Source organism: Oryctolagus cuniculus, chromosome 5 (assembly GCF_964237555.1).
Source record: "Oryctolagus cuniculus chromosome 5, mOryCun1.1, whole genome shotgun sequence".
Taxonomy (NCBI): Eukaryota; Metazoa; Chordata; class Mammalia; order Lagomorpha; family Leporidae; genus Oryctolagus; species Oryctolagus cuniculus.
The window spans coordinates 18,887,361-18,893,079 of record NC_091436.1 but is presented as its reverse complement, the minus strand read 5'-3'; positions in this window follow the sequence as shown (position 1 = coordinate 18,893,079).

The window sequence follows — 5,719 nt, the reverse complement described above, 5'->3', positions numbered from 1 at the left end:
GCTGAGAGCCCACGTTCCACAGCCAAGGTCCAAGGTCTGATACTTGGCTTCGGCTCCTGTCTCCACCTTCCTGCTGATGCAGACCTGGGGAGTCTGCAGTGACGGCTCAAATAGTTCGGTTCCTGCCACCCCCCTGGGAGGCCTGGACTGAGTTCCTGGTTCCTGTCTTTACACCCTCATCCCATCGTTGTGGGCGGGAGGTGAGCCAGCAGATGGGAGTTCATGTATGTGTGTGTGTGTGTGTCTCCCTCTATAATAAGTGAAATTTTTAAATATACCACATTCTCCTATACTCTTAAAAATGTAGCTGACGCTGTGGCATAGCAGGTAAAGCCGCTGCCTGCAGTGCCAGCATCCCATATGGGCACTGGTTCCAGTTCTGGCTGTTCTACTTCTGATCCAGCTCTCTGCTATGGTCTGGGACAGCAGTAGGAGATGGCCCAAGTCCTTGGGTCCCTGCACCCACGTGGGAAGACCCAGAGGAGGCTCCTGCCTCCTGGCTTCACACTGGCGCAGCTCCAGCCATTGCAATCATCTGGGGAGTGAACCAGGAGATGGAAGACCTCTCTCTCTCTCTGCTTCTCCTTCTCTCTGTGTGTAGCTCTGACTTTCAAACAAATAAATAAATCTTAAAAAAAAAAAAAAAAACAATGTAACTACAGCCAAGTGGTCACCTTCATCAGCAGAATCAGATCATTTCCCCAACTCCACGATGAAGGTTTAATGACCTCAGGTTGAAAGGCCCTGGCTCATCCTGGAAACAACTGGGGTGGACTTTGTTCCAGACAGAAGGGCAGCCGAGGGGCACGAAGGCACACACACACACACACACACCCCATCACTCATCATCCTCTTCATGGTGTTATCAAGGTTTCTATCACCCAGCAACTATAAGGAATGCAGAGAGACCCCCTCCCAGCCCTCTCCGGCTCTGCGTTCTGAATGCCTAAGGTACAGATTAGAAGTCCGTCAAGATTCCTTCTAGATTTCTGCCCTGATCATGTGCCTTTATTTCCCCCAAAGCCACACACTGCCCCTCCCACAGCAACTCATACAGCCCCAAAGAGGAGGCGGCTGCATGTGGATAAGGACACATTGGAATCATCAGGAATACATAGTACAGAGCCGCCAGGGAAAGAGGAGATTTTCAAGGGACAATAAAGACATTCTATATCATTTAATAACAACAGCTGACGTTCATGAAGCCCAGTGTCTTTCATGTCTTATCTTATTTCATCTTCATGCACCTCATTATCCCAATTCTAGAGCTGAGGGACAGTTGCTAACTCATCCACCCCAGCCTTACTCCCAGCCCACAGGCCAGCCCGAGGGTCCTGCCAGCAGCCAGAGGGCAGAATGTCTGCAACTGTACCCCACAGAACTCTCTGGACTTTTCAAGCTCCGTGCTCCCCCCTTTGCGGGGACCCTGGGAACCAAGAAACCAAGCTTGGCTTCCCCACTTCCTGATGTGCCTTCGTCTTACCTCCCTGGATCAACGAAAGAAAGGAATTGCACAGTGCCCAGGCAGCCTGCCCTCTGGAAACACGTGACTGGCACCTAGATCAGAGGCTGATTTGCAGCCCGAGTTTGCAGAAGTGAGAGAGGAGGAATCCGCGACCTGGAAGACGAAACGTCTCAGAAGAATGGGGAGAAGAGTGTGGCAGTCGGGCACCAAGGGAGCAAAGGCCCCTGAGCAAGCCAAACATGGCAGGATTCTCTCTTTCTGTTGTCTGCATTGCAGAACAAGCGGTGCCCTGGGAGTCGATGGTATTTCTGGGCATTTGTGTGTAGCTCTTTGCCTTTTTGACTATCTTCCCTCAAGGAAAGATGGTGAGGAAGCAGCTGTGGGTGGGTTTGAGTCTAAGTGGCTGGCTCTGGGTGCTGCATGTGGGGATTTCATTCTGAGGGCACCTCTTCCAGGAAACCCCAGATGCTAACAATAGAGCTTTTCAGGTAACAAAAGGCACTTCCCCTCTGCCCCAGGATATGATTTAAAGAAACCTACAGAGAAAGAAGGTGATGTAGGAAGAGAACAGTGCCATGACTGGCAAGATTCTTAAAATGAGGACAAGAGGCCGGCGCCGCAGCTCACTAGGCTAATCCTCCGCCTTGCGGCGCCAGCACACCAGGTTCTAGTCCCGGTTGGGGCACCGGATTCTGTCCCGGTTGCCCCTCTTCCAGGCCAGCTCTCTGCTGTGGCCAGGGAGTGCAGTGGAGGATGGCACAGGTCCTTGGGCCCTGCACCCCATGGGAGACCAGGAGAAGTACCTGGCTCCTGCCATCGGATCAGCGCGGTGCGCCAGCTGCAACTCGCTGGCCGCGGCGGCCATTGGAGGGTGAACCAACGGCAAAGGAAGACCTTTCTCTCTGTCTCTCTCTCACTGTCCACTCTGCCTGTCAAAAAAATAAATAAAATAAAATAAAATGAGGACAAGAAATAAGCAGCCCACAGGACGGCCCAGGAAGTTGATGGAGAGGGAACAGGAGTAGGACCACGACGAATGTCAGAACATTAGGACCTGCCGTTGGCGGATTCCTTCTTCTGTCTCTCCCACGTGGCAAGGTTGACGCCAAGAAACCCCGGTGGGTGAAACACCCAGACACTAACTAGCGTTTCGGCTGACGGAGGGGCCTGCTGTCCCACCCACTCCCCATTCTCTGTGTTTAGGCACCTCCTTGCTTGCCCCGGCATTTTGCCTGTGATAAATGGGAGAGGGAAGGGGGTGGATGGGGCAGGTCTCTCTTTTGAAGGCCTGCATTTTGAGATAAGTCATTTTATTTTTATTAAACAGCCTGAATATGCACTGGGCAATGTTCACGGATCTTTGGTTCCTTAGGAGCTGAAAGCCACGAAACAGAGGGCCTTGCCATGATCTGGGGCCACACAATATACCAACATCTCCCACTTGGTAATGCTTAGTGGTGGCTTTTAAGTGGGAAAAGGGGCAGACGAGGGAGTCTGGGGTCAGGCAATAAAAACCAAGTTTCTGAGGTTACACAGGGGCTCTGTTCTCCTACATATATACAAAGATAGTAAGCAAAGACATTGGGTTTTCTACTGTTAATTTCTTAACCTATCTAAGACAAACAGCTAAGGAGAAAGAAAACTTGAATAAACAACATGTCCCTCAGACCAGTCCATTAAAAAGCACTTCATAGCCACACATCAATGAACTGATAATTTTTAAAAGGAGTGATAAGAAAAAAGATCCCAATGAGGGGAGAGGGAGAGGGGCCAGGAGAAAATTCTAGATAAAGAGCCATATTTCCTACAAACAAGTACGCAAACAAAACAGACCAGGCAAAAGGCACGGCAGAAAGAGGAAAGAAAGCTAAACAATGGCTTTATTGATTTAAGACATGTGGATTTCATTAGGGAAGCCGAACGCATAAAAATGGGTTGTGATATCTGAAACTAGGCAAGGAGCAAAATTAGGTCACAGAGCTCCTCCGACAAAAGGAATGATGAATCTTTATTAGGTAATTGGACTCAGAGGTAGGAGGAGGGGGAAAACACCACGCTTTTCTTCCCCAACCCCCCTTCAGTTAGCTCTTAAGCCGTCAAAGGTAAATCTTCATGTTGGATAGAAACGGCAAATCCCAGGGCTCGCTCTTTCTGACACATTATCTGCGCTGCCAAAGAATCCCTGAGCCAGAAACAAGAGATTCCCCAGGAAAAGCACTCACGCTGATACGGAAATAAATACTGTAGAGATCAAAGCAGCGCCTGGAAGATGTCCCCGGGGCCCCCGTGTCAAGCTATGGTAGAATTCAAAAGCAATAAAGTAGCAATAATAATATTTTTCCACTTCGATAGACATTTCCCTCTCATTGGTAGCTTATATAAAACTGATAGGCCAGCCATAGGGGAGCCTAATGGTAACAGTAATGAGCACTTGTGGAAGGTCAAGCCACTGAACCGTGGCAATGAGGAATGTAGCACTTCAACAAATGCACCAAAGTGTGATGGGAATCCTTGTACGTGAACTCTTAATTCAATTTCAATCCTTTGGCTTGATGTGCCGAGCCAAGGCAAAAAAATTTTAACCAAGAAAAATGGGTCTTGGGCCAGCGCTGTGGCCTAGCGGGTGAAGCCACTGCCTGAAGGGCTGGCATCCCATGTGGGTGCTGGTTCGAGTCCCAGCTGCTCCTCTTCCGATCCAGCTCTATGCTATGGTCTGGGAAAGCAGTGGAAGATGGCCTAAGTCCTTGGGTTCCTGCACCCATGTGGGAGACCCAGAAGAAGCTCCTGGCTCCTGGCTTCGGATTGGCCCAGCTCCAGCCATTGCGGCCAGCTGGGGAATGAACCAGAAGATGGAAGACCTCTTTCTCTCTCTGCCTCTCCTTCTCTCTCTGTGTAACTCTGACTTTCAAGTAAAAAATAAATATTAAAAAAGAAAAGAAAAATGGGTCTTTTAAATGCTTATTTCTTGCTCTCAGTCCCCTTCCTTCTCTGCATTCCTTTTCTAGAATTTTCTCACTTTTCTCTTGTGACCCAGCTGGCTTTTCCTGCTTCCCACAAAGAACATGATCCCATAAACTGGCCCTCTGGTCTTGCCCAGCTGGTCTCCCCAGGACACTGTCCACTTAAAAGCACTGGGGCCAGCACCGTGGCTCAATAGGCTAATCCTCCGCCTAGTGGCACTGGCACCCCGGGTTCCAGTCCCGGTCGGGGCACCGGATTCTGTCCCGGTTGCCCCTCTTCCAGTCCAGCTCTCTGCTGTGGCCCCGGAGTGCAGTGGAGGATGGCCCAAGTGCTTGGGCCCTGCAACCGCATGGGAGACCAGGAGAAGCACCTGGCTCCTGCCATCGGATCAGCGCGGTGCGCCGGCCGCAGCGTGCCAGCCAATGCAGGGTGAACCAACGGCAAAGGAAGACCTTTCTCTCTGTCTCTCTCTCTCACTGTCCACTCTGCCTGTCAAAAAAAAAAAAAAAAAAAAAAAAGCACTGGGGAAAAGAGCTACTCTACTTACCCAACCTCAGGCAGGAATTACTGGCTTAGTGCTTTATCCCTATCAGATGTTTACACTGAAATGGTTGCCTTAGATGTATTTCAACACACTCTGTCCTCAATGGAACCAATAAACTATGAGTTTGAAGAATTCACTGATCGAAAAATGTAATAGCCCTTCGTATTGTAGAGATCTGAGTGATTTTTTTTGAGCTCCTGATTCGAGTGAGGTATCCTGCTGAACTTTGAAACCACACAAACACAACATGGACCCAGGCTCCATCTGAGGATTTGTGACTTACTGTGGGGGAGTGGGACAGGCGCTGTGGTGTAACGATTAGGCCACTGTTTGGGGCACCCCCAGCCCAATGTCAGTGTCTGGGCTCAAGTCCTGTCTTTGTCGCCAGCCCAGCTTCCCACTAATGCCCATTATGAGGGGTGGGGGGACAAGATGATGGCTCAGGTGCTCAGTTCCTGCCACCCGCATGGGAGACCTGGATTGAGTTTCTAGCCCCTGGCTTTGGCATGGCCCAGCCCTGGCTGTCACAGGCATTTGAGGAGTGAATCGCTGGACAAAAGCTACTTCTCTCTCTGGCTCTGCTTTTCAAATAATAACATTTAAAAAAAAAACTTACTGAGGGAAGTAAGTAAGATACTTTAATATGTGGCTGGCATGTGCAGAAGGGAGGTATACCAGGGCTTGGAAGGGTTCACGCTGTTGGAGGGCTCAACACGTATGTTCGGGAGGCTTCAGGTGGATTAAGAAAA